This window comes from Panulirus ornatus, chromosome 47 (assembly GCF_036320965.1).
Source record: "Panulirus ornatus isolate Po-2019 chromosome 47, ASM3632096v1, whole genome shotgun sequence".
Classification (NCBI taxonomy): Eukaryota; Metazoa; Arthropoda; class Malacostraca; order Decapoda; family Palinuridae; genus Panulirus; species Panulirus ornatus.
The window spans coordinates 18706330-18727264 of record NC_092270.1 but is presented as its reverse complement, the minus strand read 5'-3'; the positions used below and the strand labels follow the sequence as shown (position 1 = coordinate 18727264).

The 20935-nt window shown below is 39.7% G+C and overlaps 1 protein-coding gene across 1 annotated transcript in view; it reads right to left on the bottom strand.

Annotated features, from left to right (window-relative positions):
- Positions 1–5747: 5747 nt before the first annotated feature.
- Tbce (Tubulin-binding cofactor E) overlaps positions 5748–20935 on the bottom strand; it is a 90468-nt gene continuing 75280 nt past the window's right edge. The window contains exon 13 of the mRNA XM_071689875.1: positions 5748–7256. The gene's annotated coding sequence lies outside the window, so the exon portion shown is untranslated. The remainder of the gene's footprint in view (positions 7257–20935) is intronic.

Below are 20935 nucleotides of genomic sequence, written 5' to 3'. Positions count from 1 at the left end.
GTATCATCAGCGAACAACAATTGACTCACTTCCCAAGCTCTCTCATCCCCAACAGACTTCATACTTGCCCCTCTTTCCAGGACTCTAGCATTTACCTCCCTTACAACCCCATCCATAAACAAATTAAACAACCATGGAGACATCACACACCCCTGCCGCAAACCTACATTCACTGAGAACCAATCACTTTCCTCTCTTCCTACACGTACACATGCCTTACATCCTCGATAAAAACTTTTCACTGCTTCTAACAACTTGCCTCCCACACCATATATTCTTAATACCTTCCACAGAGCATCTCTATCAACTCTATCATATGCCTTCTCCAGATCCATAAATGCTACATACAAATCCATTTGCTTTTCTAAGTATTTCTCACATACATTCTTCAAAGCAAACACCTGATCCACACATCCTCTACCACTTCTGAAACCGCACTGCTCTTCCCCAATCTGATGCTCTGTACATGCCTTCACCCTCTCAATCAATACCCTCCCATATAATTTACCAGGAATACTCAACAAACTTATACCTCTGTAATTTGAGCACTCACTCTTATCCCCTTTGCCTTTGTACAATGGCACTATGCACGCATTCCGCCAATCCTCAGGCACCTCACCATGAGTCATACATACATTAAATAACCTTACCAACCAGTCAACAATACAGTCACCCCCTTTCTTAATAAATTCCACTGCAATACCATCCAAACCTGCTGCCTTGCCGGCTTTCATCTTCCGCAAAGCTTTTACTACCTCTTCTCTGTTTACCAAATCATTTTCCCTAACCCTCTCACTTTGCACACCACCTCGACCAAAACACCCTATATCTGCCACTCTGTCATCAGACACATTCAACAAACCTTCAAAATACTCATTCCATCTCCTTCTCACATCACCGCTACTTGTTATCACCTCCCCATTTACGCCCTTCACTGAAGTTCCCATTTGCTCCCTTGTCTTACGCACCCTATTTACCTCCTTCCAGAACATCTTTTTATTCTCCCTAAAATTTACTGATAGTCTCTCACCCCAACTCTCATTTGCCCTTTTTTTCACCTCTTGCACCTTTCTCTTGACCTCCTGTCTCTTTCTTTTATACTTCTCCCACTCAATTGCATTTTTTCCCTGCAAAAATCGTCCAAATGCCTCTCTCTTCTCTTTCACTAATACTCTTACTTCTTCATCCCACCACTCACTACCCTTTCTAAACAGCCCACCTCCCACTCTTCTCATGCCACAAGCATCTTTTGCGCAATCCATCACTGATTCCCTAAATACATCCCATTCCTCCCCGACTCCCCTTACTTCCATTGTTCTCACCTTTTTCCATTCTGTACACAGTCTCTCCTGGTACTTCCCCACACAGGTCTCCTTCCCAAGCTCACTTACTCTCACCACCTTCTTCACCCCAACATTCACTCCTCTTTTCTGAAAACCCATACTAATCTTCACCTTAGCCTCCACAAGATAATGATCAGACATCCCTCTAGTTGCACCTCTCAGCACATTAACATCCAAAAGTCTCTCTTTCGCACGCCTGTCAATTAACACGTAATCCAATAACGCTCTCTGGCCATCTCTCCTACTTACATAAGTATACTTATGTATATCTCGCTTTTTAAACCAGGTATTCCCAATCATCAGTCCTTTTTCAGCACATAAATCTACAAGCTCTTCACCATTTCCATTTACAACACTGAACACCCCATGCATACCAATTATTCCCTCAACTGCCACATTACTCACCTTTGCATTCAAATCACCCATCACTATAACCCGGTCTCGTGCATCAAAACCGCTAACACACTCATTTAGCTGCTCCCAAAACACTTGCCTCTCATGATCTTTCTTCTCATGCCCAGGTGCATATGCACCAATAATCACCCACCTCTCTCCATCAACTTTCAATTTTACCCATATTAATCGAGAATTTACTTTCTTACATTCTATCACATACTCCCACAACTCCTGTTTCAGGAGTATTGCTACTCCTTCCCTTGCTCTTGTCCTCTCACTAACCCCTGACTTCACTCCCCAGACATTTCCAAACCACTCTTCCCCTTTACCCTTGAGCTTCGTTTCACTCAGAGCCAAAACATCCAGGTTCCTTTCCTCAAACATACTACCTATCTCTCCTTTTTTCACATCTTGGTTACATCCACACACATTTAGGCACCCCACTCTGAGCCTTCGAGGAGGATGATCACTCCCCGCGTGACTCCTTCTTCTGTTTCCCATTTTAGAAAGTTAATACAAGGAGGGGAGGATTTCCGGCCCCCCGCTCCCGTCCCCTCTAGTCGCTTTCTACGACACGCGAGGAATACGTGGGAAGTATTCTTTCACCCCTATCCCCATATATATATATATATATACGTTGAGATGTATAGGTATGTATATGTGCGTGGGTGGACGTGTATTTATATACATGTGTATGTGAATGGGTTGGGCCATTCTTTTGTCTATTTCCTTGCACTACCTCGCTGATGCGGGAGACAGTGACAAAGTATAATAAATAATAAATAAAATATATATATTATTTTTATTATTACACTTTGTCGCTGTCTCCCACGTTAGCGAGGTAGTGCAAGGAAACAGATGAAAGAATTGCACAACCCACCCGCATACAAATGTGCAAGCAGGAAAGGAGGGGGCATGGTTCATGTTATAGGGAGGTCTACGTCAAGGTTAGATGATGTCACTATGTCTCTTTATGGACAGGGTGAAGAGGATTAGGATTCCAAGGGTCTTAGGACAAGGGGTAGGTCTACAGTATCTTGGGGTTTGGGGCATGGAAGGTGAATGAGTAGCTGTTTACAAATGCCACAGGTTCTGGTGGCAGACTTACAAGAGAAACTTCAGAAGCTGTTGAGAGAGTCTGGGAAAGTGTGTGAATGGAAAAAGTTGAGAGTAGATGTGAACAAAAGTTAGGTAGTGAGGTGTAAGAAGATGAGACAGGATGGTTGGAGTATAAATTTGATTGGGGAGAACCTGCAGGAAGTGGAGTTGAGTGTAGGTTTGACTAGGGAAGAATGTGGAAGAAGTGGAGTGCTCTAAATATCTAGTGCTGGACATGTCTGTGGAATGAACCACAGGGGCTAAAATAAGTCAGAAAGGGGGGGGGGGGGGGAAGGTCCAGAGTGTATTACAGAGTATATGGAAGGAGAGGCCAATGTCTTTCATGGTAAAGAAAAATATGTCTAACTGTGTTGTACAGATATGCATTTTAGGCCTTGAATGGGGAAGAGAGGGGGATGTTCTGGAAATTAAGTGCTTAACAATGTGTGGTGTGAGATGGGCTTAATAACATAAGGAAAGGCAATGACAGGAAAAATTGTGGTAGTGCAGTATGATTGAGAGAAGAAACCAGGTTGTACTGAAATAGTGAGGATGAGTGATAAAAGAAAGACCAGTGAAGAGGATCTGCATTAGAAGTGACAGGAGGAAGGCGAGACCAAGGATGAGGAGGAAGATGGAGTGAAGTAGGCTTTGGGATATTGGTGGCCTGAGCATTCAACAGGGTGAGAGGCACGCATGAAATAGAATGAACCAGAATGGCTATGTGCAGTCAGTGGGCTGAACCAGGGTACATGAAGCAGTCAAAGCAAACCATGGAATATCATCTGGTACTTGGCTAGTTTTAACAGTAGGTAAGAAGGTTAGACAGGAGCATTGAGTAGATACATTAAGTAATAGTATGTAAAGCATTACGTAAAAGCAGTGGGTTGAAACATTAATTAGCTCTAAAGTTCCCCTCAGCCAATGGTCTGTTAAGGGTGAGGCACTAATAAAGGCTAAGAAGTGGCAATAGAGTTCACTGGTTACGGAAACACTTGCCACGGCCACACCTTTGAGAAACACCCCAAAGGGAATGCGTGTCAGACAGAGATAGATAGACAGACTTGACTGTTGCTGTTTGGCTCTGATTTCAGTACATACACAGGACAGCTAGAGAACGGATGTTTCATGATGCTGCCTAGCTAATGTATGGAAAACAATTAGGTAAATAGAAAAATGAGAAGGAAGTATGCAATCAGATTAATATTCGCAGAGGATCAGATCAAAAGGCAAATGGCACTCTCAGCTGTATGGAGAATACCTTTGCATGTAGAGTTTGCCTATGTCTGAGAGTAATTATTTGTTTTTTTAGTTAAAATCAGTTTGAATTTATTCACCTAAAAACTGCGAAATACTTAGAAATACTGAGAAATACTTAGAAAAACAAATGGATTTGTATGTAGCATTTATGGATCTGGAGAAGGCATATGATAGAGTTGACAGAGATGCTCTGTGGAAGGTATTAAGAATATATGGTGTGGGAGGCAAGTTGTTAGAAGCAGTGAAAAGTTTTTATCAAGGATGTACGGCATGTGTACGTGTAGGAAGAGAGGAAAGTGATTGGTTCTCAGTGAATGTAGGATTGCGGCAGGGGTGTGTGATGTCTCCATGGTTGTTTAATTTGTTTATGGATGGGGTTGTTAGGGAGGTGAATGCAAGAGTTTTGGAAAGAGGGGCAAGTATGCAGTCTGTTGTGGATGAGAGAGCTTGGGAAGTGAGTCATTTGTTGTTTGCTGATGATACAGCGCTGGTGGCTGATTCATGTGAGAAACTGCAGAAGCTGGTGACTGAGTTTGGTAAAGTGTGTGAAAGAAGAAAGTTGAGAGTAAATGTGAATAATAGCAAGGAATATTAGGTACAGTAGGGTTGAGGGTCAAGTGAACTGGGAGGTAAGTTTGAATGGAGAAAAACTGGAGGAAGTGAAGTGTTTTGGATATCTGGGAGTGGATTTGGCAGCGGATGGAACCATGGAAGCAGAAGTGAATCATAGGGTGGGGGAGGGGGCAAAAATTCTGGGAGCCTTGAAGAATGTGTGGAAGTCGAAAACATTATTTCCGAAAGCAAAAATGGGTGTGTTTGAAGGAATAGTGGTTCCAACAATGTTGTATGGTTGCGAGGTGTGGGCTATGGATAGAGTTGTGCACAGGAGGGTGGATGTGCTGGAAATGAGATGTTTGAGGACAATATGTGGTGTGAGGTGGTTTGATCAAGTAAGTAATGTAAGGGTAAGAGAGATGTGTGGTAATAAAAAGAGTGTGGTTGAGAGAGCAGAAGAGGGTGTTTTGAAATGTTTTGGTCACATGGAGAGAATGAGTGAGGAAAGACTGACCTAGAGGATATATGTGTCAGAGGTGGAGGGAACGAGAAGTGGGAGACCAAATTGGAGGTGGAGGGATGGAGTGAAAAAGATTTTGAGTGATCAGGGCCTGAACATGCAGGAGGGTAAAAGGCGTGCAAGGAATAGAGTGAACTGGAACGATGTAGTATACCAGGGTCGACGTGCTGTCAATGGATTGAACCAGGGCATGTGAAGCGTCTGGGGTAAACCATGGAAAGTTCTGTGGGGCCTGGATGTGGAAAGGGAGCTGTGGTTTCGGTGCATTATTACATGACAGCTAGAGACTGAGTGTGAACGAATGAGGCCTTTGTTGTCTTTTCCTAGCGCTACCTCGCTCACATGAGGGAGAAGGGAGTTGTTATTCCATGTGTGGCAAGGTGGCGATGGGAATGAATAAAGGCAGACTATGAATTATGTACATGTGTATATATGTATATGTCTGTGTGTGTATATATATGTATACATTGAGTTGTATAGGTATGTATATTTGCGTGTGTGGACGTGTATGTACATACATGTGTATGTGGGTGGGTTGGGCCATTCTTTCGTCTGTTTCCTTGTGCTACCTCGCTAACAAAGCAAAATAATAAAAAATAAATAAAAAACTGCAAACATAGTTAATGGTAGTGTGCTGTGTTTACCCATCTTTTACTGTTTAATGTGTGAAGCACCATGGAAATTGGCCTCATATGGGACCCTACACCTAAAACAATATCAAGCCACACACCACCCTTCGGCTTTTTTAGTTTTTGTTAGTTTAAACATGTTTTGAAGTAACTCCTACATTTTTAGAGAAAATATACTGCAAATATAAAATAACTGTGTAAACATTAATATTGGGTTAAATACACAGATCATTCAAAATTACAAACTGGGAATACAATACAGGTATTAGAAACATAAAGTCTGGAGCTGTGGTGGAGGAAAGCCTTGGATTCTACAACCTTTCAATCATAAAATTCCTTTTATATTGATCACAAAACATTCTTAAATAATGATACCAAAGACAATCAACATTTACTTAAAATCCAATGATATACATTTTCTACAACAATGCTGCTTAGTTTTGTAATGAATTTAATGATTTAAATATTTGTGATTTGTGGAAAAGAAGTACAAGATCACTAAATAATTAACCTGGACTGGCTTTCTTCAAGCAGTACTCTGGCACAATGGAAATCCTCAAACAATATTACCAGAAAGCCCCTTTAATGTTCTGTGAAAATCTACTCAATATTTAACAAATACATGGCTCCAGCCCATCCAAGTGTTAAACAAAAAGACACTTGGTTCATGACAAACTTTTTGGCAACCATTGCTAGCACCCAGGGTTTGAAACAGGCAATTTTCAAGTGAATCTCTTACATGTAGAATTAAACTAGAATGGGAGATCTTTGTTCGTCCTTGGCGACCTATGCTCTGTGTATGAACACAACAGAAGCACACTAGTGATATTTGGAGGTAAATTAATTATGAATTTAAATAAATTAATGTGATCTGTAATTTTTTTTTAAATCATGTTTTGTAGTGGTAAATGAATTAAGAAATCAAGTAACCTATGGCACTGTAAGTTTCACAGCGCTAGTATACAACGTAAAAAACATCAATGTGCAAGAATTACATAAACGATTACAATTTGAGTCAAATACAATAGGAGAGTATCTAAGTATATGTATGTGCATTCCTGCCCTTCAAAAATTATGGGGGAAATCTTTTGACATTCTCCACAAGGGAGAGAAAGCATGAAACTATATTTGAGGTATACCTTTTTATCAGCCTGAACCTCTAGACACTCACCTCATAATGAGTTCTTTCATTTCAATCAGTAATGAGCACAGTATGTTTGCAGTTATGGTTGTAGGAAAACGATCTCAAATGTAAAAAATTTCTGGCCCTGCACAAAGTGTGGGTCAGCTGGTAACCTAACTAAAAGGTCCTCCTAGTATCATCAACAAATCTATGTTGAGGTCACTGTGATCCTATATAAAACTTGGGCCTCACTATTAATCCTGAGAACAGCAGTTTCATGAGTAATATCTTGAAGGTATATGAAGGCTGAGTTGCCATTACGTATGAGCATTCTGTTGGCATAAAATGAGCATATTTAAGTTTTGAAATTATGTGGGAACAAGTGTAGCTTATACTTTCTGGATCATTTCAATTTCTGTGACATCAAGCAATATTATTACATACAACACCAATGTCAAAAACAATGGAAATTATGTAAAACTTTCTCATCTGGTCATTACGATGAATGATTTTAAAAATGTTACACACAGTTACACGACACAACAGTATCATCACAAAGATTAAAACCAAAGAAACCAAAGTAATATAAAGTTGGAAAAGCAAATACTTCCATCCACCATAAGTTTGCATTTCATGTCACATTAAACTATAAATGATTTCAAGTTGTACCAGTACTCAACAAAAAAGCTCAACTTCACATTTATGGTTCCAAGCGATACTCAGCAACCTTTCAAATGCAATTCCTCTTTTCCTAAATTTTTTATCATCAAATCAAAAACACAGAGTTACAGTGTGCACCATATTCAATAACTTAATTCTACACCCACTTAAAAATAATCAATCCTTGAATAACTGAATACATAGAGGGAGAAACACCTGTAAATTTGAGGTTTGTTACTTATTTCCTAAACTATATATCGATGACTTTTAACTCCATTCTCATTTACATGGTGGATCAGGTGTATGACAATACTGCCATGCACCTTCTGGAGTCACTATAAGGACAAGAACTTTCTAGGGTCACCATACAAACATAAAGTCACCATAAAGGCATTCTCCCGCAAAGGTAAGTACATTCTGAAATCACCATAAAGAAAAGCATCTCCAGGGATCACCATATAGGCAGGACTCTTCTGGGGTTACCATGTAGGCATGCATCTTTTGGAGTCATCATACAAAGAAGTACCTTCTAAAGTTACCCTACATGCAAGGACCTTGGGGGTCACCCAAACAATCAACCACATTATGGGAGTCACAAAAAGGCAAGCACGTTCTTGGGTCACCATACAGGCAAGCTCTTAGAGTCATCATATAGGCAAGCACCCTCGGAGGTCACCATACAGGCAAACACAGCCAAGCATCTTCTGAAATCACAATTCAGCAAAACACCTTTTGAGGCCATCATTCATGCAAACACTTGTTTTCATTTGGGGTCATCAAACAAGAAAGCACATCCTTGGGTTACCACACGAGCAAGCATATTCTCGAGAAATAATACAGGCAAGAAAGTGTCTCTTGGGGTCATCATACAGAAAAGCATCTTCTTTGGTCACTAAAGTGGTATGGACCTTCTAAGGCCACTACCCTTAATCCTGTACACAGTCATGCTATCCTGCTATCAAAATCATTTTAAAGTAGATTACTAAGATAATTATCTGAAATAAAAGTAAATTTTTCCTGCTATCTACTTACATGAAGTTTATAATCCACTTCTTCATTATTCACTCCTTTAGAAAAGTCACAAAGGATTCATATAAGTTTTTGAGGAGTGCAAGAAATATGAAATTTTTCCCTAAGTGTTTCAAAGCTGTCCAGGCACAGTACTGTTACATTCATCATAACAATAATTTCCCATATCTATATATGTAAATATTTTCTTTTAACATGAAATCCAGTAACGTCTAAATTCTGAAACTCTGCTTTCTGCACTCTCACCATTAAAGTTCAGCTATTCTGTATTTCATTATTACAGAGTCAAGCTAATTTCTGGGTGATACCTGCTCCTGTCTTGCATGATGAACGCTGACAAAGGCCCAATTAAATCATTCATTGAAGTAATAAGTAAACTGTATTGAAAGTATTTCACGCGTGTCCTCTGGCTGTAGTGCACACAAACTTGTGAAATAATATACGACTTCAAAAGTATTTTCTAAAATTACATAAAGATTACAGTATATATTTCTGTAGCAAGATGACACAAAATATTTCTAAGTATCATACCAGATTACACTTGATTAACTTTTTTTGTAAGTTATCTTCCACTGTTAATATATACAAAGTGCACAATCAATGAAGTAAAATATATGTATATTATTCATTATTTGATAAAAATTTCAAAACAAATCACAACAAACAAAACACCTTAAACAACAATTCCAAGGTTTCAATACGAACACCATCCAATATACCATTTCTCACAAATAAGGTGACCCAAGAGAAGACATTTTGTCTTTCTAATCATATCCATCCCATCGTCAACTATTCTCATTCATGAGTTGAACTTCACCATTCTTTTCTTAAAAGTTTATCTAACTTCATTTCATATCATCCAATTATCATAATATCTAAAAGATGAAAAAAAAATATTCAAACACCATGCACTTCAACAGTTATGCGAGTGTTACAGATCCACATTCCATGCTCATGTATCACATTAGCCAGAGCAAAGCGTCCACATGAATCAATTGGCGCTACATTTTCTATCTTAATTTTCCTATCAGCACTGGCAAAACTTTAACAAATATCCATTATCATACCTTCTTGTAAATGTATGCACTCACATATCAAATAAGTAATCAAACATATACTTACAATCATTGTTAAATATAACCTTCAGACCCTTTTAATGGATCTCCTGCAGCTTTAAGGCTGAACTATATTCAAAAGCAAGGAAAAATCTGACTCCCTTGGACCAAGCAATTCCTCAACAAGACTGTACTTCCTTTCATCAACTGATAGTGATAAAGCCTCAGCTCAGGTGACTTTTCACTGAGAGTGACCTCAAGCAGTTGGAGTCTGATATATACAGGGTGTAGCATTTACCTGACATTTTTTATTTATTTACATTTTCAAGAAATATCTGTATAATTTTAGTTACCTATCTTCATGTGTTACAGGTGAGGCCCTTGTAATTTATATTATGGAACATAACCGTGACAACCTAGACAAAAACTGTAGAACTCTTAATTAGACTCTGCTATTGTACCTCAGCAAGCATTCAGGAGGTAATTTCTATGAAGATAACACCATTCTCTCTTTTGTCAGAGAATCTTATGATGATGGTGGTGTTCAACCATCTAAGCATATGAGATGTTGTAAGGTGAAGACATTGAGACAACTGTTCTCACAGCTTCAGCAATTACCTGAAGTCCAACAAAAGTGGAGTTAGCCTAAAATGTCTCAGATGTACATACACTCTAAAAAAGATCTTTGTCTATGGCTATACAGAATCCCAGTTGTTTGGAAGCTTGACACCAAGAGCTGTAATGCAGCACTGGTTCGATGCAAGTAAAGCATCAATCTAATGGAATCATTTAACAGATGCCCTTTTTTAAATAGCAGTCCTGTATTGTGTATACTGCAATGCTGTCATGCAATCTGTTATACCTGTCAGATATTAATGCCACACCCAGTTTACCTTGATACTAATTCTTAATTCGGAATTTGGCATATTTCAGCAACTATCTGTTATTGCTTGCACCAGAATGCCCAACATAATTTTTTGGGCAATGGGAGAAAATATAACGGATTGCGATCAAAATCCATCATACCACACAGTGACCAGATCTTGCACATTAATACATTGGTTGTGGTGTGAATTAACAAATTCTGTGAGATTCAGAAAAAAATACAAGGTGATCCAAATTTGTCAACCTATTCATGACACCATGCAGCATCATACTCCTGTGGTATCATGATGAGAACGTCACCTACCCCACCTGCCTAACATGAGCTGCAGGAGCATCAAAATCATTAGCTGTTGCATGTAATTCGCTGTGTACACATCTCTCATTGTGTGTGTCATACAAAGCAGGTAAAACTTATTCAACATCATCCTGTTCAATGTTCTCTTTTTCTTAGTATCATTAATCAAACAGAAAATCCAAAATGCAATTACAGCATCTAAATATAAACAAATGCTAAAATGTTTATAGCATTTATAGCATGGATTATCAATGCCAATAAAAATGTTTGCACTATCATATATAGCCTTTGGAAAAAAGTAGTTATGAGAATAATAAGAACAATAAAGATAATGAAAGAATAATAATAATTCTTTCGTTTCATACATATTCACCATTTCCTGCGTTAGCGAGGTAGCGTTAAGAACAGAGGACTGAGCCCCATTCTCTGTTCCTTCTTTTGGAAAATCAAAAACTGGAGGGGAGGATTTTCAGCCCTCACTCCCTCCCCTTTTAGTCACCTTTTACAGCCACAGGGAATACATGGGAAGCTTTCTTTCTCCCCTATCCCAAGAATGAATAATAATAATTATAAAAATAAGAAGAAGAAGAAGAAGAATAAGGATAATGAAAGCACTAGTGCTGAGTCAAGATGGCTGGAACATATACAGCTACACATCATTCATCTAAACATTGTTAATCACTCTTAATGCTTTTTTCTTTAAATAATATGTTTGTCCACAGTTAAATTTCAAGGTAGCCCAAACAACACCTCCACATGGAAACTGTTTTCAATCATCTATACTTTTTACATTTTACAGAAAAAAATTCCATAACTTCAGAAATATTTCATTAATAAACAGAGCCATTATGTGCTCTTACTTACCTCTACTACCTCTTGTTTATGCTTTGCACTATTATGTATAGAAAGGTTTTCTACATATCAATTTCATGTTAACGTGCTCAGTAAGACTACAGTTAACATTCCTAAGGCCATCATATCAAATGCTTTGGTACCCGCCACCCCGTCCCCAACTACTGACAACTCCTGTAACTAAGAACACATTTCAGCAGGGAATAGAAGATATAGCAGTGATCATATCTGTTTATTACATCACTTTATCAAGATTTTTTTTTATGGTAAAAACCTAGTGCAAGACTTGAATAAAATTAATGTTAAGTCTTTTGTCACCTACCCAAATGATATCAAAATTTTTAAGGTAGTGGCCTTACTGATGTCAACTGAAGTGTTGCTAAGAAAACTATTACATAAAAAATAAATTATGCAATATCTCCTTTCTATATGAAACTAAGCAAAATATCAGCAAGAAGTGCTGCAGGCAGGTAACAATACTTACGGCCAAACTTAAATGGAATTGTACTCCCTGTAAAGACAGAGCCCACAGCTAGACAATGAGTTACCATAGCTGCCAAAGACCAATTGCACATACTAACTAATAAAGTTAATAAATTATTATTACAATATAGTTCCTTATTATCAATAGTTTTTGACCCAAATGTACATGTTATGCAGTGGATAGTGACTGAGGAAGACAAAGTTGTTCAGTTGCGCTCAGCCTAAGGTGGGCATACCAGGTTAACTATGGTTTATATATGTTAAGAACAGCTAAGTTAAACACTGTGTATGTATAAATGGTACAGTACATAGTTTAAAATATTACATTTGTGTTTCTGGTGGTGCATTTAAGAAGCGTAAATAAAATTAGTTAGTCTTGAAAGGGGTTCCTGCAGAACCAAGAGCATAACCCCTATTTTTGCGTGAAGTTTAACTTTAATTAACTTCATTTTATCTAAAGTTTCAGTCTTCAGGATCAGAACCAGGATGTTAATCAAGTATATGTACCCGTGTATAAAATACATCATGTACATACCTGTACAGCAGCATTATGTAAATTACATTAGTAGATTTAGGGATTGTAGATTTTAGCAGTTATGAGACCTAAGAAATTTGAAATTGATAAGTGCAGTGACATTTGGTTCTCGGTCTGGTCTGAGCCAGGTCATCCTCACACCTTAAGTCATCACCTCAGTAGTCATATGTTTCCTTCATGAATTGTAAAAGCACTTTGTGAAGTTTGTGATGATTACAAATTCTTCATGAATTAAGAAACATAAATCATCGGAAAAATCTAGAATTCTGAAGAATATTCACTATGTTCAGGAAATCAGATTTTTCAGTACTTCAGTTACAGTAGCCCTCTAGTATAATGAACTAGTGTGGTTATCAGCAAATACAGGTTGAGTATCCCTTATCCGAAATGCCTGAGTCCAGAAGTGTTTTGGATTTTGGAATAATTGCATATACATAATGAGATATCTTGGGGATGGGACCCAAGTCTAAACACAAAATCAATTTAAGTTTCATATACACCTTATACACAGAGCCTGAAGGAAATTCATGCAATATCTTTAATAATTTTGCAAATGAAACAAAGTTTGAGTAACAGTGAATCATCAGAAAGCTAAGGTGCCACAACCTCAGCTGCAGATGTGGACAATCTGTGGTTGTTTGGCATCACCTTCATTCCCGACTCTGAATTCATATGCTACTGATAAGCAATCATTTTCTTACACTTATTCATACAAAAGTACATAACAGTAAAAAAAAAAATAGGAAATACCATTAATACAATGAAAAAAATGCTTAGTCGCCACTCAAAAAGTTTCAGATTTTGAGAGCAATTGGGATTCTGGATTTTTTGATTAGGGATGTTCAACCTGTATATGTATATATCATTTATTCATTTACTATACTTTGTCGCTGTCTCCCGTGTAAGTGAGGTAGCGCAAGGAAACAGACAAAAGAACGGCCCAACCCACAGAAATACACATGTATATACATAGACACCCACACATGCACATATACATACCTATACATTTCAACGTATACATATACATACATACACAGACATAAACATACATACACATGCACATAATTCATACATGTTGCCTTTATTCATTCCTGTCGCCACCCCGCCATACATGAAGTAGCATCCCCAATCCCCCTGCGAGGTAGCACTAGGAAAGGACAACATAGGCCACATTTGTTAACACTCAGTCTCAAGCTGTCATGTGTAGGGCACCAAAACCACAGCTCCCTTTCCACATCCAGGCCCCACAAAACTTTCCATGGTTTACCACAAACGCTTCACATTCCCTAGTGGGGATAGGGAAGAAAGAATACTTCCCGCGCATTCCTCACGTGTCGAAGAAGGCGACTAAAGGGGATGGGAGCAGGGGGTGGAAACCCTCCCCTCCTTGTATTATAACTTTCTAAAAGGGGAAACAGAAGAAGGAGTCATGCAGGGAGTGCCTCCTCGAAGGCTCAGACTGGGGTGTCTAAATGTGTGTGGATGCAACCAAGGTGAGAAAAAAGGAGAGATAGGTTGTATGTTTGAGGAAAGGAACCTGGATGTTTTGGCTCTGAGTGAAACAAAGCTCAAGGGTAAAGGGGAAGAGTGGTTTGGGAATGTCTTGGCAGTAAAGTCAGGGGTTAGTGAGAGGAAAAGAGCAAGGGAAGGAGTAGCACTACTCCTGAAACAGGAGTGGTGGGAGTATGTGATAGAGTGTAAGAAAGTAAACACTAGACTGATATGGGTAAAACTGAAAGTGGATGGAGAGATGGGTGATTATGCACCTGGGCATGAGAAAAAAGATCATGAAAGGCAAGTGTTTTGGGAGCAGCTGAGTGAGTGTGTTGGTAGTTTTGATACACGAGGCCGGGTTATAGTGATGGGTGATTTGAATGCAAAGGTGAGTAATGTGGCAGTTGAGGGAATAACTGGTGTACATCGGATGTTCAGCATTGTAAATGGGAATAGTGAAGAGCTTGTAGATTTATGTGCAGAAAAAGGACTGGTGATTGGGAATACCTGGTTTAAAAAGAGAGATATACATAAGTATACGTATGTAAGTAGGAGAGATGGCCAGAGAACGTTGTTGGATTACGTGTTAATTGATAGGCGCGCAAAAGAGAGACTCCTGGATGTTAATGTGCTGAGAGGTGCAACTGGAGGGATGGCTGATCATTATCTTGTGGAGGCAAAGGTGAAGATTTGTAGAGGTTTTCAGAAAAGAAGAGAGAATGTTGAGATGAAAAGACTGGTGAGAGTGAGTGAGCTTGGGAAGGAGACTTGTGTGAGGAAGTACTAGGAGAGACTGAGTACAGAATGGAAAAAGGTGAGAACAAAGGACATAAGGGGAGTGGGGGAGGAATGGGATGTATTTAGGGAAGCAGTGATGGCTTGCGCAAAAGATGCTTGTGGCATGAGAAGCGTGGGAGGTGGGCAGATTAGAAAGGGTAGTGAGTGGTGGGATGAAGAAGTAAGAGTATTAGTGAAAGAGAAGAGAGAGGCATTTGGACAATTTTTGCGGGGGAAAAACTGCACATGAGTGGGAGACGTATAAAAGAAAGAGGCAGGAGGTCAAGAGAAAGGTGCAAGAGGTGAAAAAGAGGGCAAATGAGAGTTGGGGTGAGAGAGTATCATTAAATTTTATGGAGAATAAAAAGATTTTTTTTATTACATGACATTATTACATGACAGCTAGAGACTGAGTGTGAACGAATGTGGCCTTTATTGTCTTTTCCTAGCGCTACCTCGTGCACACGAGGGGGGAGGGGGTTGTTATGTGTGGCGGGGTGGCGATGGGAATAAATAAAGGCAGACTATGAATTATGTGCATGTGTATATATGTATATGTCTGTGTGTGTATATATATGTATATGTTGAGATGTATAGGTATGTATGTGTGCGTGTATGGACGTGTATGTGTATTCATGTGTATGTGGATGGGTTGGGCCATTCTTTCATCTGTTTCTGTGCGCTACCTTGCTAACACGGGAAACAGCGACAAAGCAAAATAAGATAAAATAATAAAAAAGAAAGATGTTTTGGAAGGAGGTAAATAAAGTACGTAAGACAAAGGAACAAATGGGAACTTCAGTGAAGGGGGTTAATGGGGAGGTGATAACAAGTAGTGGTGATGTGAGAAGGAGATGGTTTGTTGAATGTGTTTGAAAATAGTGTGGCAGATATAGGGTGTTTTGGTTGAGGTGGTGTGCAAAGTGAGAGGGTTAGGGAAAATGCTTTGGTAAACAGAGAAGAGGCAGTAAATGCTTTGCAGAAGATGAAAGCCGGCAAGGCAGCGGGTTTGGATAGTATTGCAGTGGAATTTATTAAAAAATGGGGTGACTGTATTATAGACTGGTTGGTAAGGTTATTTAATGTATGTATGACTCATGGTGAGGTGCCTGAGGATTGGCAGAATGCTTGCACAGTGCCATTGTACAGAGGCAAAGGGGATAAAAGTGAGTGCTCAAATTACAGAGGTATAACTTTGTTTAGTATTCCTGGGAAATTATATGGGAGGGTATTGATTGAGAGGGTGAAGGCATGCACAGAGCATCAGACTGGCGAAGAGCAGTGTGGTTTCAGAAGTGGTAGAAGGTTTGTGGATCAGGTGTTTGCTTTGAAGAATGTATGTGAGAAATACTTAGAAAAGCAAATGGATTTGTATGTGGCATTTATGGATCTGGAGAAGGCATATGATAGAGTTGATAGAGATCCTCTGTGGAAGGTATTAAGAATATATGGTGTGGGAGGAAAGTTGTTAGAAGCAGTGAAAAGTTTTTATCGAGGATGCAAGGCATGTGTACCTGTAGGAAGAGAGGAAAGTGATTGGTTATCAGCGTATGTAGGTTTGCGGCAGGGGTGTGTGATGTCTCCATGGTTGTTTAATTTGTTTATGGATGGGGTTGTTAGGGAGGTGAATGCAAGAGTTTTGGGAAGAGGGGCATGTATGCAGTCAGTTGTGAATGAAAGAACTTGGGAAGTGAGTCAGTTGTTGTTTGCTGATGATACAGCGCTGGTGTCTGATTCATGTGAGAAACTGCAGAAGCTGGTGACTGAGTTTGGTAAAGGGTGTGAAAGAAGAAAGCTGAGAGTAAATGTGAATAAGAGCAAGGTTATTAGGTACAGTAGGGTTGAGGGACAAGTCAACTGGGAGGTAAGTTTGAATGGAGAAAAACTGTAGGAAGTGGTGTTTTAGATATCTGGGAGTGGATTTGGCAGCGGATGGAATCATGGAAGCGGAAGTGAATAATAGGGTGGGGGAGGGGGCGAAAGTTCTCGGAGCGTTGAAGAATGTGTGGAAGTCGAGAACATTATCTCGGAAAGCAAAAATGGGTATGTTTGAAGGAATAGTGGTTCCAACAATGTTATATGGTTGTGAAGCATGGGCTATGGATAGAGTTGAGTGGAGGAGGGTGGATGTGCTGGAAATGAGATGTTTGAGGACAATATGTGGTGTGAGGGGGTTTGATTGAGTAAGTAATAATAGGGTAACAGAGAAGTGTGGTAATAAAAAGAGTGTGGTCGAGAGAGCAGAAGAGGGTGTTTTGAAATGGTTTGGTCACATGAAGAGAATGAAAAAGGAAAGATTGACCAAGAGGATATGTGTCAAAGGTGGGGGTAACGAGAAGTGGGAGACCAAATTGGACATGGAAAGATGGAGTGAAAATGATTTTGAGTGATCGGGGCCTGAACATGCAGGAGGGTGAAAGGCGTAAAACGAATAGAGTGAAATGTCGACCCAGGTATATCACATCGTTCCAATTCACTCTATTCCTTGCATGCCTTTCACACTCCTGCATGTTCAGGCCCCAATCACTCAAAATCTTTTTAGCTCCATCTTTCCACCTCCAATTTGGTCTCCCACTTCTCCTCGTTCCCTCCACCTCTGACACATATCCTCTTGGTCAATCTTTCCTCACTCATTCTCTCCATGTGACCAAACCTTTTCAAAACACCCTCTTCTGCTCTCTCAACCACACTCTTTTTATTACCACATGTCTCTCTTACCCTTTCATTACTTACTCGATCAAACCACCTCATACCACATATTGTCCTCAAACATCTCATTTCCAGCACATCCACCCTCCTCCACACAACTCTATCTACAGCCCATGCCTCGCAACCATATAACTTTGTTGGAACCACCATTCCTTCAAAATACCCATTTTTGCTTTCTGAGATAACGTTCTCGCCTTCCACACATCTTTCAATGCTTCCAGAACTTTCACCCCCTCTCCCACCCTATGTATATATATATATATATATATATATATATATATATATATATATATATATATAGGAGGACATAGGGGAGAAAGAATACTTCCCACGTATTCCCTGCGTGTCGTAGAAGGCGACTAAAAGGGGAGGGAGCGTGGGGCTGGAAATCCTCCCCTCTCTTTTTTTTTTTTTGATTTTACAAAAGAAGGAACAGAGAAGGGGGCCAGGTGAGGATATTCCCTCAAAGGCCCAGTCCTCTGTTCTTAATGCTACCTCGCTAATGCGGGAAATGGCAAATAGTTTGAAAGAAAAAGAAAGATATATATATATATATATATATATATATATATATATATATATATATTTTTTTTTTAATACCTTGTCGCTGTCTCCCGCGTTTGCGAGGTAGCGCAAGGAAACAGACGAAAGAAATGGCCCAACCCCCCCCCCCCATACACATGTACATACACACGTCCACACACGCAAATATACATACCTACACAGCTTTCCATAGTTTACCCCAGACGCTTCACATGCCTTGATTCACTCCACTGACAGCACGTCAACCCCTGTATACCACATCACTCCAATTCACTCTATTCCTTGCCCTCCTTTCACCCTCCTGCATGTTCAGGCCCCGATCACACAAAATCTTTTTCACTCCATCTTTCCACCTCCAATTTGGTCTCCCTCTTCTCCTCGTTCCCTCCACCTCCGACACATATATCCTCTTGGTCAATCTTTCCTCACTCATTCTCTCCATGTGCCCAAACCATTTCAAAACACCCTCTTCTGCTCTCTCAACCACGCTCTTTTTATTTCCACACATCTCTCTTACCCTTACGTTACTTACTCGATCAAACCACCTCACACCACACATTGTCCTCAAACATCTCATTTCCAGCACATCCATCCTCCTGCGCACAACTCTATCCATAGCCCACGCCTCGCAACCATACAACATTGTTGGAACCACTATTCCTTCAAACATACCCATTTTTGCTTTCCGAGATAATGTTCTCGACTTCCACACATTTTTCAAGGCTCCCAAAATTTTCGCCCCCTCCCCCACCCTATGATCCACTTCCGCTTCCATGGTTCCATCCGCTGACAGATCCACTCCCAGATATCTAAAACACTTCACTTCCTCCAGTTTTTCTCCATTCAAACTCACCTCCCAATTGACTTGACCCTCAACCCTACTGTACCTAATAACCTTGCTCTTATTCACATTTACTCTTAACTTTCTTCTTCCACACACTTTACCAAACTCAGTCACCAGCTTCTGCAGTTTCTCACATGAATCAGCCACCAGCGCTGTATCATCAGCGAACAACAACTGACTCACTTCCCAAGCTCTCTCATCCCCAACAGACTTCATACTTGCCCCTCTTTCCAGGACTCTTGCATTTACCTCCCTAACAACCCCATCCATAAACAAATTAAACAACCATGGAGACATCACACACCCCTGCCGCAAACCTACATTCACTGAGAACCAATCACTTTCCTCTCTTCCTACACGTACACATGCCTTACATCCTCGATAAAAACTTTTCACTGCTTCTAACAACTTGCCTCCCACACCATATATTCTTAATACCTTCCACAGAGCATCTCTATCAACTCTATCATATGCCTTCTCCAGATCCATAAATGCTACATACAAATCCATTTGCTTTTCTAAGTATTTCTCACATACATTCTTCAAAGCAAACACCTGATCCACACATCCTCTACCACTTCTGAAACCGCACTGCTCTTCCCCAATCTGATGCTCTGTACATGCCTTCACCCTCTCAATCAATACCCTCCCATATAATTTACCAGGAATACTCAACAAACTTATACCTCTGTAATTTGAGCACTCACTCTTATCCCCTTTGCCTTTGTACAATGGCACTATGCACGCATGCCGCCAATCCTCAGGCACCTCACCATGAGTCATACATACATTAAATAACCTTACCAACCAGTCAACAATACAGTCACCCCCTTTTTTAATAAATTCCACTGCAATACCATCCAAACCTGCTGCCTTGCCGGCTTTCATCTTCCGCAAAGCTTTTACTACCTCTTCTCTGTTTACCAAATCATTTTCCCTAACCCTCTATATATATATATATATATTCCCTGGGGATAGGGGAGAAAGAATACTTCCCACGTATTCCCTGCGTGTCGTAGAAGGCGACTAAAAGGGAAGGGAGCGGGGGGCTGGAAATCCTCCCCTCTCATTTTTTTTTTTTTTTTTTTTTCCCAAAAGAAGGAACAGAGAAGAGGGCCAGGTGAGGATATTCCCTCAAAGGCCCAGTCCTCTGTTCTTAACGCTACCTCGCTATCGCGGGAAATAGCAAATAGTATGAAAAAAAAAAAAAAAATATATATATATATATATATATATATATATATATATATATATATATATATATATATATATATATATATATATATATATATATCCTCTTTATTCATTTATTCCCTGGGGATAGGGGAGAAAGAATACTTTCCACATATTCCCTGCGTGTCATAGAAGGCGACTGAAAGGGGAGGGAGCAGGGGGCTGGATATCCTCCCCTCTAATTTTCAATTTTCCAAAAGAAGGTACAGAGAAGGGGGCCAAGTGAGGATTTCCCTCAAAGGATTAGTCCTCTGTTCTTAACGCTACCTTGCTAATGTAGGAAATGGTGAATAGTGTGAAAAAAAAAATATATCATATATATTCACCATTTCCTGCATCAGCGAGGTAGAGTTAAGAAAATAGGACTGAACCTTAAGATGGAATATCTTCATTTGGCCCCCTACTCTGTTCCTTTTTTGAAAAGTAAAAAACGGGAGTGGAGGATTTCTAGCCACCCATTCCCTCCCCTTTTAGTCGCTTGGATGTGGATTAGAGAACTATAGTTTCAATCCATTACACATGACAGCTAGAGACTGAGTATGAACGAATGGGGCCTTTTTGTCTGTATTCCTGGCACTACCTCAATGAAGCAGGGGATAGCGATGCTGTTTTCGTAT